The sequence below is a fragment of the Prosopis cineraria genome, unplaced genomic scaffold (genome assembly GCF_029017545.1).
Source record: "Prosopis cineraria cultivar Desert tree isolate PC_DT_omini unplaced genomic scaffold, ASM2901754v1 PC10, whole genome shotgun sequence".
NCBI lineage: Eukaryota > Viridiplantae > Streptophyta > Magnoliopsida > Fabales > Fabaceae > Prosopis > Prosopis cineraria.
Window position 1 is genome coordinate 10,174,866 of NW_026555341.1, and position 13,023 is coordinate 10,187,888.

The window sequence follows — 13,023 nt, forward strand, 5'->3', positions numbered from 1 at the left end:
TAATATTTTATTCCTTTTGTATTTTTACTTTTGATACTTTTCTCATTCTCAGTCTCTCACTTATTTTCTCATCTCTCACCAATTAAAAATAAAAAAAAATCATCACTACTAATCATTTATTTTTATTTTGAGTCTCAGCTTGATTCTCTTTTAAAAAAACAATCTAAATATCAAAACAAAAATGTTAAAACATGAATTTTAAATATAAGATTTTAAATATGAGATCTTAAATTTAAAATTTAAATTCAAATCTATCCATCCAAGAATCACCTAAGAAAATTATGGAGTAAACTAGAAAAATAAAGCATATAAAAGAATTGATTTTATCAATGAGAACAATGCTGGTAAACTAGTGTCACTGTCCACTAATTGGGAAAACTACCTAGTCATTTATAGTGTTGTGTTTTGCAATTGAAGCGATATTCATTATTAAGAGATCCTAATTAATCGTGACTGTTCATCAGTGATAATCAAATCCATTAAACTAAACCATTGCAAGCGCCTAGTTGCATATTTAATCCTAGTTGATCATGCTTATTGCTCCAGTTCTAAATCTATATTTTAGTCATGGATACATGACTCAAATCCTAAGATCAACTTGTATTATACTGATCATATAAGTAACAGTGAACAGAAAGAAAAATATAATTGAGATATCACTCCAATTACACGATTCAAAACTAAAGAACCTGTATCTACCGAAAGCTAAATTACACCCTTATCCCTGTTTTGGATGAAATTGATAATGAAATTATAATACAATTACGTGCTTGGTTTTCCATTGAAAACCATAAGAACCGATGTCATGGAATCTTAGGGCTCATTTGGTACACAGCATTGAAATGTAGGGATTAGGATTGGGCTAGAGTAATCCCACTTTTTACATGTTTGGTATGAGTGATTCCCCAATACTTGAGATTGGTCAATTCCACTTAGGTGAAAATACTGAAACCCACCACCTCCCATTGTATTACTTAGTCCCACCAAAATTAATCCTAGGATTAATATTTTTTAGACAAAAATGCCCTTCCAATCTCTCCCCTCCTCCATCTTTGGCCGCCCTCCACTTTTTCATCTTCGTCACAAGTCGTTACCTAATGTCATACCCATCGCAAGTCATTCCAGTCACCATCTTTGTCGTAAGTCATTCCTATCACCGTCTCTATCACAAGTTATTCTCATCGCCATCTCTGTCACAAGACATCTCTCTCCCTCTACGTCTCACTTCCTTTCCCTTGGCACTATTTCTTCATCGTTAAAATTCTGTCATCGATAGAAACTTCTTCACCATCTGCTATGCTGCTCGAGATTTTTATTTTGGCAAAGGTAATGGTCAAAGAGCATAGGCAATGGATTAAATCACACGACGAGTAAGAGAATGGATAGCTTACCATGGATTAAAGCTGTGGATTGAATGAGACAGTTAAAGCCATCGTGCATGGAGTCTGGTCAGAGAGCAAAGGTAGTGGCCTCTCTGTGCCATCGTGCTCACAGATTGGGAGAAGGTGAAGGAGGGTTGATCAGTTTAAGGTTTCAATTTTTTTTAATTTTAAGAGGTATTATAGTCATTTCATAATTTATGTTTAATTGTAAAATAGAATAAGGATAAGTATTTCCTATAAGTATTACCTCATACCAAACATAATTTTAAAATCTCATTCCCATTATTATTCCTAATCTCAATCTCAATCCTAATCTTTCTCAATTAAGACCTACATACCAAACAAGGCCTTAAAGTGTGTTTGGTTTAGCTTTGCATCTAATCAATGTAGGGTCTCCCTTACTTAACTACATTCAACTCTATAATCAAGGTAATCAAGGGATTAACCCTAAAAAGATTACCAAAATTGTAAAATTATTAAAGTCAATAATTCTTAAATTATCTACTATGAGGTCTTAAAACTTAACATTTAAAATCTTTTTCCAACCCTTATTAGGCTCAAATTCAAGTTTTAAAACAATGCGAAAGTTTAAAAATCACATAGGACTCAAAACAATAAGTTTCAAAACTCAAAATTGTGTTTTATGCAGAAAATGACCCATACACTGTGGCTTGAGACATATGCATCACGGCTCACTCGCCTTTGTGCCATGCGTAGAGGTGCATTGCACGAATATGACAGCAACAGCTACTATCATTTGACAACAGTAGGAGCGAACTTCTAACGCATCCTAAAACTTCGTATGACGTCTGATTGAGGTAGTTTCTGTACCTACACGGAGCTTTCTCCTAACTCTGGCTAATAACACAATTTCACACTCAAATTTATTTTTTACAGAAAGTTTGACACCAAAATCTATTTTATCACTTTTTCACCAAAATTTCACAACAGTGTCCCAACTCAACTTCAAGTACCAAAAGCCTACACTAACCATCCAACAACACTCAATGGACTCTAGCAGACCTGTACAATGTACCATACACAATCAAAAACACATATATCTCAAATTCACTACTCAACCTCAATTTTCACAAAACACAAGGGGAGGAAATTCATGCACAAAACTATCAATTTCATCTCAAATCATTCAAAATATACATGTTCCTACTTGCATAAATATTTTGGCCCTATCTACGGGTTTACACCAAAACTAATGAACTCAAGGCACAAAATATGCAAGTTGTATGCTCTGATAATTCAAGTAGTACAAAAATGAATCATGGGAACCTAGTTGGCAATTGTATCAACTAAAACAACAAAGAGAGGCATACAAAAGGATTACTCTACAAATCTTAAGCCTTAGTTGTTTCCCCCAACTCTGATCTGATGAATTAGGCTTTAAAAATATTGAGAATTAAGGGGTGAATATATAACCAACCTGATGAACTCAATAACCAAGTTTCATCTAATATATACCATTGCATATCAATTGTAAACAAATGAAAATAGGCAAACATAAATACAACACATGTAAGAAACTTGGCCACGATTCACAATACTAACAACTATGTGATCGAATCCAAAAACACATATATTTATATTAATTTTAATGCAAATCACAAGGCCATAATAATACCAACCATACACCCCTAACACACAGCGGACCACAATACTAACAACCATATGGCTGAATTTATGTGCATGATTATATGCCAACGTTATATCCTCATGTTACCTCTAACATAAAACCAGTAGCTATCACAAGACTATGTCCTTCACGGATTAACCCAGCCTTCTACTTGTGAGGAGCTATCAGACCAGAGTTAACTTATTCACTTATGTAATCTGGTTTTTTCCAATACTAACAACCATAAGGTATCGTACCCCTAATCTAGCCTCCTCATAAACTAGCGAAGACTAGCTAGATTCGAGTCTCTCATAAAACTAGTAGAATAGTCCCGAATCAACTATAGAACAAAGACTACCTCTTAATTCCAACAATCAACACCAAGACCATCAACCAAGTTACAGAAACACAAGTTAAACATATTGCCTTAGTTATCAAATTATATCATTAATTTAAACTATCAACCATATTACACAAACATAATTAATATTCAACTATAAAGATTAAGTTTTCCTTAGTTATCTCAAACCTTTAAGAGGTCAAAGATTTAGCCCTCTAAATACTAACTTCCAAAGCTTCTTGCAAGCTTGAATAGTGCCAATGACAATAATTTACAATCACATTATAAAGATATCATCATAATCTCACCCTTAAGGATTGTCTTAACATAAATTCCACATTTATTCTTTCTACTAATCCCATAAATCTTTATCCGTCCATACCTAATAGGTTCACTAGGTTTTATTAATGCACATTATCATTAATAAATCTTCAAACCACTATAAATAGATATCAAACTCTCCCAATTGCCTCATTTATGTTGATTTTTGATTATTTATTACTCCTATGCACCAACCACTTCAATAATCATTAATATTGTGTTTCAATACCTTAAACAATCCCCATTATATCTATTTTAATCAATGGGTTTAGATCCATAGCTTCTATGGTAGAGAAAGGAAGATGAAAGCATAACATACTTACCTTAGGTGTTTGGGAGATTCAAACTATCATCAACAGTCTCCAAGGTCGTGCCCTAGTAAAGCTTAAACGTGTTCTTCATTTTCTTCCTTTCCTCTCTTCTAAATTTTTGAATAGACATAAACTAAATTTATTATATTTTTGGCCATGCGCCGCGGCGCACACAGCCCTCCATCATAGTGTATGGTACAAAGAGGCTCGTTGCATTTAAATCTACCTCTGTGCGTCGCAGCGGATTGACCACATGCCACAGCATATAGCATAGAGGGCTTTACCTTTTCTTCCTCTGTCTTTGCCCGGGTGACCGTCATTGATCTAGACCCATTTCTAGGGCTGAAATCATAATTAATTATATAAATTAGGCTCCTCTGATCACACACCTCATTAATTCACTAATCACACTTATTAAGCTAAATAATTATGCTTAATTTTTCTAGATATTACAATCAAAGCCATGAGATTATGGCCACTTTTAGGCCATTAAGCCATCACCTAGGGCCCCATGAATTAGAGGCTTCATTTAAGTTATAGTATTGAATTTTATTTTGTGAAACATATAATAGTATAAAATTTATTCACAAAATGACTATTAAAATATATAGAGTGTAAACTTAATGAAAGGTGAATGATAAATATTCAATGCAAAATTTAATTATAAAATTGCACATTTGTTTCAAGATTTTTTTTAGTATTGGATATTAATAGTATCAATAGTAATCGATATCATTCAAATGCATTTTAAATTTTAAAATTGTCTAAATTCCATCAAAGATAAAGTATAGCACATTATAAATTGAATAACTTAAGTCTATTTCTTATAAAAAATAAAGACTAAATTACACATAACTTTTCTAAACTTTGAACCATGTTCAAATAACCTCCTTAAGACCTTAATCTTTAAAACTCAATGATAAACCTCCTTGAGCTTTTAAGTTTATGTAAATAATCCCTAACCATGAATTATATATCCCTTCAAACTTTATTTTTGTGTACATTTAGGCTCTCAAACTTTGATTGATATACAGATAATCCCCTAAACTTTAGGTTATGTGTAAATAATTCATGTATAAAATTAATCATATAGAATTATCCATATAAATAGAAGAATTGAGGAGGGTTCATTATAAATTTCAAATGTTAAGAAGGTTATATATGTATACATGGTTTAAAGTTCAGGAGAGTAATTTATAATTTAGCCAAAAATAAAATATTAGAATTATTGTATCATAAAACATTGATAAATATAATTTACTACATAATAGGGTCCAAAGTTGAAAATTTTGCCAACATACAACTTAGTTTACATGTTTTCCTAAGTACTTTAACACCACTATTGAATGACGTTAAAATTAATAAAAACTAAATTTTATAATAAAGCACAACCTATGTCATCTTTTTTTTAGAGTTAATAAATTAACTACTTGAATTAGGATTATAAAAAGCAAAATAATGGGAGGACTCTTTGGGAAAAGTTAATTAGAAAACAAATTGAAATTAAATAATTAAAACAAGCTCAATTGAGAAAAAGCACCAAACATAAGCAACACAATCAATCACAACTCAATTACTTAAACTTAATTTTTCTCATCCACAAAATAAATTAAATTTATTTAACTTTATTATTCTAGCTTTATTGTATGTTTTTCCAAATTATTATTCAAGAATTAAACAAGTAATTAAGTTATAGAGTAATTAAAATCTCTCTTAAACCACAACTTAATAATTATTTTTATATTATTCATACTAGAAACAAAGTATGAATAATCACATAAGTCAGGCCAAACTACTTTTATGATATTATATATCAATCAATTATAACAAGCAAAACCTCATATAAAACATGTAACCCAAAAACTATACAATAAAGCTACTCTAATTAGCAACATCAATTAAAACATAAAATTCAAAGGTAAAGAAAAAAGAACAAATTAGAATAAACTTAAAATAAAATTTTTCTTGAATTTTAAAGACTCTTATTACAGTTTATGATCATGGTTTGTAATCAATCATACCAAAAAAATTAGTTCTTTATAACTCTAAAAATCAAATAGCACCGCATGAAAGCATAAGAAGCCATCACTCAAAGAAATTGAAAGGAAAAAAAAAAAGCTATGAGAAATAATTGTATGAGTAAAGTTATTGGGTTTTATTATTAATATTTTATATTTGTTAGGTCTTCTTATAGGCTATATAAGATGACCCAAAGTGTCTTGTAAAGTTGGCTCATTTTAATAAAATAAGTTTTGATTCTTTCAATAGTTGAGGATCTCCAAGATTACATAGTACCAGAGCTTCAGTCCAATTTCCTTCAACCCAAAGAATCAGACTAAGTCTAAGGCATCCTTTCAAGAAAACGTGTCATGTCTTCTTAAAGAAAGCAAAGAATGACAACGTCTAATACAGCAAACATAAGAACCTTTTGTCATTCTTGTTGAAATGGCATCATCTCCTTCTGTAAAACATTTGACAAGATTTTTCTAGTCAGTTCATTCTTGCAGCCTTCTTAAGAGAAAACCCTAACCTTTTCATCATCTTCATTCCATTAGCTCTTACACTCCTTCTGCATCTTCAATGGCCGAAGACCTAAAACTAGCTTTCACCCTCGATTTTAACCACCCTCTTTATCTCTATCCCTCTGACACACAAATATCGACCCTTGTTCCTTAAGTTCTCTCTAGCTCCGACAACTACACAGTATGGAGCTGAGCTATCCATCTGGCAATTCTTAAGAAAAATAAATTGGGTTTCATCATTGGTTCTTGCATTCGTGACGATCAAGATTCAAAGCTACATGGTTAATGGATCGGTGCAACATTGTTGTCATTTCTTGGCTCCTAAACTCCATAGATAAGCAAATAGCAAATGGAATTGTCTTCTTAGATAATGCACATTTCATCTAGAAAGATTTAAAAGAATGAATTTCATAATACCAATGGGACAAGAATCTATTCTCTCCATCAAGCTCTATCCTCTTGTTCGCAAGGATCGATTGGTGTTTCAACATATTATACTCGTCTGAAAGAACTACGGGATGAATATTCCATACTCATGCTGCTTTCGTCCTGCTAATATGCCACGTCAAAGGAATACACCTAGATAGGTGACAAGCAATGATTGTTCTAGTTCCTTATGGGGCTTAATGATGATTATCAGATGACTTGGTCCCAAATTCTTTTGATTACTCCTTTGTCGATTGTGAATCATGCCTATTCCATGATATCACAAGAAGAAGATCTAAGGGGAATTTCCTATTCCTCACAAGGACACGCAACCCTTCTAGAGTCCACCACCATGGCTATGAGAGGTGTTCGACAAGGCAAAGAAAGTAGAGGAAGAGGACATTCTCAAGATGAATGTAGCCATTGCAAAAGGAAAGGTCACAAATGAGAGAATTGTTATCATCTCATTGGGCTCCCAGCTAATTTCAGAGGCCATAATAAGCAAAAAAATTAAGGTAACCAGATAAAAGGAGATGAATCAAGTCATCCTTCTTTAACTAAGGAATAGTATGATGGCATACTCCAACTGTTGCAGAAAGAAACTAATGAAATTGCAGTAAGCACAGTTGACTACATAGAAGAGCACGTGTATGCTATTCCCTCCTCTATTTGCAAATCTAATTGGATTTTAGACTCTGGGCAACCTGTCATGCTAGTAGTAGCCTTAATATGCTTGATTCTGCTAGACCTTGTACTGGTCCTTTAAAAAGGATTAAAATGCCAAATAGAGATAGAATTGATGTCACCTATACTGGATTTGTAAGACTGTTTAATAATGTTATATGTTATATTACATGATGTTTACTATGCCCCACAGTGTTGTTTTAATTTAATCTTAGTTTTTAAGTTGACTAAAATACTAAGTGCACAATCTCCTTTTATCATGAGTTCTATACTTTACAAGAGACCTTAACTGGGAGCTCCCGAAAGATTGGTAAAATCAAAAATGGACTATATTTGATTGGCAAAGACATAAACCTTGATAGTCTTATGGTTATGAAGGGTGCTTCTTCACATAATGAACAGAGATCCATGTTATGGCATAATAGGATGGGCCATGCCCTTTTAGAAATTCTGAAGTAGTTAGATTCTTTGAAACAAGAAATTAGACATCTTGATCATAATAAGTGTGAGGTTTGCATTAGTGCTAAGTAAACTAGACTTCCTTTTCCTTCCAATACTTTAAAAACTAATTGAATCTTTCAATTGATTCATATAAATGTTTAAGGCCTATATAAGCAACCAACATATAATGGTCATAGATATTTTCTTATGGTGGTTGATGATTTTTCTCAATGCACTTAGTTATACTTACTTAAACATAAGAATGATGCTGTACATTGCATGCAAATTTTATTGCTTATGTTCATACTTAATTCTCTGCTTGCATTAGGAGAGTTAGAAGTAATAATGGCCTTGAATTTGTTAACTCTAAAATGAAAAATATGTTTAATAGTGAAGGCATTCTACATGAAACCTCTTCTCCCTACACCCCTCAACAAAATGGAATTGATGAGAGGAAACATAGGCATTTGCTTGAAGTAGCCAAAAGTTTAATTTTTCATTCTAATATGCCTTTAAAATTTTGGGGAGAGAGTATTAAAACTACTACCTTTCTAATTAATAGAACCCCCTCAAAGAGCTTAGGTTATAAAACTCCTTATGAGCTTATATATAACAAACCACCAAATGTATCATTTTTAAAAACTTTTGGTTGTTTAGCATTTGCTATTGTTCTGAATTCCTCTGATAAATTCATGCCTAGATCTAAATCATGCATTTTTATGGGTTATCCACCTAATCAGAAGGGCTTTATTTTATTTCATCTTAAAACAAAGAATTTATTTGTTAGTCGATATGTTACTTTCTTAGAAAGTAAATTTCCTTTTTGTGACAAGTATCTCTCTTCTTATAACACTTTTACGCCTTTATCTGTGAATGACCCTTTCTTGTATAAGCACGATTCACCTATAATTATTGGAGATCAAAATTCTCCTCAAAATCCCACCAATTCAAAATAACATTTCAATCATCTAGACAATTTTGTTCCACTACATAACTCTGACTTACCTCTGCATGAAGAGGAGGAAGGAAATCCTACTCCAATTGATACTAAAAATACACTCTGACCACCTCCAAAAAGCATTAGAAAGCCTCCATCTTGGTTGAGTGACTACATTTGTCATGCAGATTTTAGTCATAAAGGTAAAAAGGTAAGATCTAAGTATCCTTTACATTATTACATGTCATATGCTAATGTTTCATCTACATATAAGGACTATTTATTGCATCTTGGTGATTATTTGTCAGAACCCTCTAGTTTTAAAGAGGCAATAAAAAGTCAAAAATGGATGGATACTATGAGAGATGAAATAAAGGCTTTAGAAGATTATAAGACTTGGATAATTATGGATTTACCTAAAGGAAAGAGGCCTATAAGATGTAGGTGGGTTTTCAAAATACAAGGCTGATGGGATTTTAGAAAGGTGTAAGGCAAGACTTGTAGCTAAAAGGTATAGTCAACAAGAAGGAATTGACTATTTTGAAACCTTTTCTCCAGTAGTTAAAATGGTTATGGTTAGGACTGTTCTTACACTTGCAGCTATGCGTGCTTGACCTTTATTTCAAATAGACGTGCATAATTCCTTTTTACAAGGGGATTTGCATGAGGAAGTTTATATGTAAATTTCATAAGGATTTGATCAAGTTGGGCCTAATAAGGTAGCCAAATTGACCAAATATCTATATGGCCTTAAGCAAGATTTAAGGCAGTGGAATGCCAAGCTTGCAGATGTGTTAATTCAAGGGGGTTTAGGCAAAGTAAGTATGATTATTCTTTGTTTATTAAACAAAAAAAGTCTAAAATCACTCTTATTCTTACTTATGTTGATGATTTAGTTGTGACTGGTAATAATGTTCAAAGTATAAATACTATTGAACAGCATCTACATGAAAAGTTTAAAATTAAAGATTTGGGTAATTTGAATTACTTTCTGGGAATAAAGTTGGCTAGATCTGAAAAGGGTATTGTTTTGACTCAGTGAAAATATGCTTTAGATTTAATTTTTGATATGGGTTTGAGTGGTGCAAGGCCTTTTAGTATTCTAATGGAATAGAACTTTCGTTCATCAGCTGAAGGGAGAATTATAGATCAAAGGAAGAAACAAAAAATTGATCACAGTACAAAGCAAAACAGGAAAGAAGATCCTTTCTTAAAAAAGCTAGCTTCATATAGAAGACTGGTAGGTAGGTTATCTTATCTTACAACTACTCATCCTATTTAAGTTTTGTTATGCAGAATTTGAGTAAGTTTATGAGTACACTAAGGAAATCTCACATAGAGGTTGTTGTGAGAGTTGTAAGATACCTCAAACAATGTCCTAGACTGGGTATCTTGCTATCTGTATCAAAAGGAAATACAATAGAGTGCTTTGTTGATTCTGATTGGGGAACTTGTGGAGATACAAGAAGATCTATGACTAGCTATGTTGTGAAGTTTGCGGGATCTCTGATTTGCTAAAAAACCAAGAAACAGAACACAATTTCAAGATCCTCTATAGAAGCAGAGTATCGTGCTCTTAAATCTATTGTTGCAAAGGTGGTTTGGATCACCAGGATGCTGAAAGACCTAAACTTACGTAATATTGAGCCTGTGCAAGTGTTTTGTGATAGTAAAGCTGCGATTCACATTACTAATAATCTAGTTTTTTATGAAAGGACTAAACATATAGAAATTAATTGTTATCTTGTTAGAGAAAAGTTACAACATGGTATTGTTAGTTTACAACATGTTAGAACCAAGGAGCAGTTAGCTGATGTATTTATCAAAGCCCTTGGTTGTGAAGATTATGAGAGAATGTTGTACAAGTTAAGAACCATTAATTTGTTTGGATCCGAACTTGAAGGGGGTATGAGAAATAATTGTCTAAGTAAAGTTAGTGGGTTTCATTATTAATATTTTATATCTGTTGGGTCTTCTTATGGGCTATATAAGATGACCCAAGGTGTCTTGTAAAGTTGGCTCAATTTTAATAAAATAAGTTTTGATTCTTTCAATAATTAAGGATCTCCAAGATTACAGAAGCTTGATCGCCTCTACGCCTCTCCAACTCAATTCAAAAGTGTTGCGTGTGTCTCTCTCAATTCAATTCAAGGTGATTTCTGCATCCAACACTGTATATATATATATATATATAAAACCTAATAATTTAATAAAAAAAACTACCCTTAATAACTCTAATTAAAAACTTTAATAAAAAAAACCAAAATGAACATAAATGAAGTTTCTAAGATTTGATTCTTGAATTGATCTTCAAGTATGCATACATTTTTCTATTCAAAATAATTTCCATCAATATTTTTCAAATTAAATTCAAAAATTTGTACAAATAAAATAAAATAAAATTACAAGTATGTAAAAACATCAAAGAGATCATTTATATTTTAAAATTCAAGACTTAGGTAGTTAAAATCTAAAATTTAAAGATTGTCTAATAAAATTAAATAATATTCAATTAAACTCAATCAGCCTCAAATAAATATTAAAAAAATAAATTAAAAGAATAAAGGTATATAAAATTGTAATTTATCACACCTCATGACTCTTATATAACAATGCTACCTCCAACTCCTTCTTAATGTGGGACTTAGTTGAGAGTAGTGATGAGTATGTAATGCATAAACATAAGCTGCTTTTTTTCCTCTTTATTCCCATTAATATTTATTAATTCATTTTTCTTAATCCTCAAACTATTTTTATAATCTAAGCACAAATATTTAATTTTATACTTCTAATTATTTATCTATACTTTTATATGAAGTTTTTAAATTTAATTTTAATAAGTCTCCTAAAAATACCTCATAGTTTGTCATTTTTACGTAATTGATATTGATTAATGAACATTGAATAAGTTTTCCCTCTTAGCTTTCAATTTCATTTATCTTACAATAATTTTTTAATCATTATCAATAGTTAATAATTATCTTTGAATATTTATTATCAATAGTAAACACTAATAAAATTGTATTTCATTAAAAAAAAGAGTAAACATTCGTAAAATCTCATTTTATAAATCTTATAAAATAATATTTTCAAGATATTACTTATAATATAATATGTAATATATAAGATTTTTAATATAATAATTTAATCATAAACGATCTGATCATGGTTGAACCCTAATTCAATTATTGAACTATGAATTGCTACTTCAAACTAGTTTGATTTTTAAAACTTTGCTCTAAAGCCTGGTCCAGAATGTGGCTGACCCGCTTTGTTTTGCATTGCTTTTGCTGCCTACCCACTTCATCCATGCCATACATTCCGCAAATATCAACGAGTAGCGCGGATCATGATTTGTGTCCACTGTGATCTCGAAATGATTACCAGACAAGTCTGTGAAATAAATTTAACTATTTGTCCTCATCTAATTCCAATCCCACTACAAGTATTGCACACAGATGTTATTATTATGGTCTCCCTAATAACAAACCCTTTAGTAGCGGTTATATAGCTATAGTGCTGTACGATCCAGGATTACTTACGGGCAAGTGATGGATTAGGCTCTGTTTAGTTTTATGTAGGAGGCCTTCAAACATTCATTGCAGAAAGCAACCAGACAAGAGCTTTTCCGTTATCTGCTTTAGAATGTGAGCTAACTGAATCAAACACGGTCATTTGAGTCATATGTCCAAAATTAAATTGAATTACGATCCTCTTTTCAGGAAACAGATCGGCAAATTTAGATATGCACAAGAACCCATTTGTTAATCAAACCAAATGCTTCAAGATCATCACGCTCATAGACATTATTAGCACTAGCATCTTCAGGGAGTGGAGACCGGAGGGTAAATTCGAATGACACTAAGCTACTAGCATTCAGAGCAGATACCTAACTTTGTTGAATCGCGCCATCTTACTGTATTACAATCAATCAAATGTATTCACATATTTTACCATCACGTTAGCACTGAGGTTACTAAGTTGTAGTTTTACTAGCGGAAGGGGAACAGAGACAACACAGCAACAGCACAA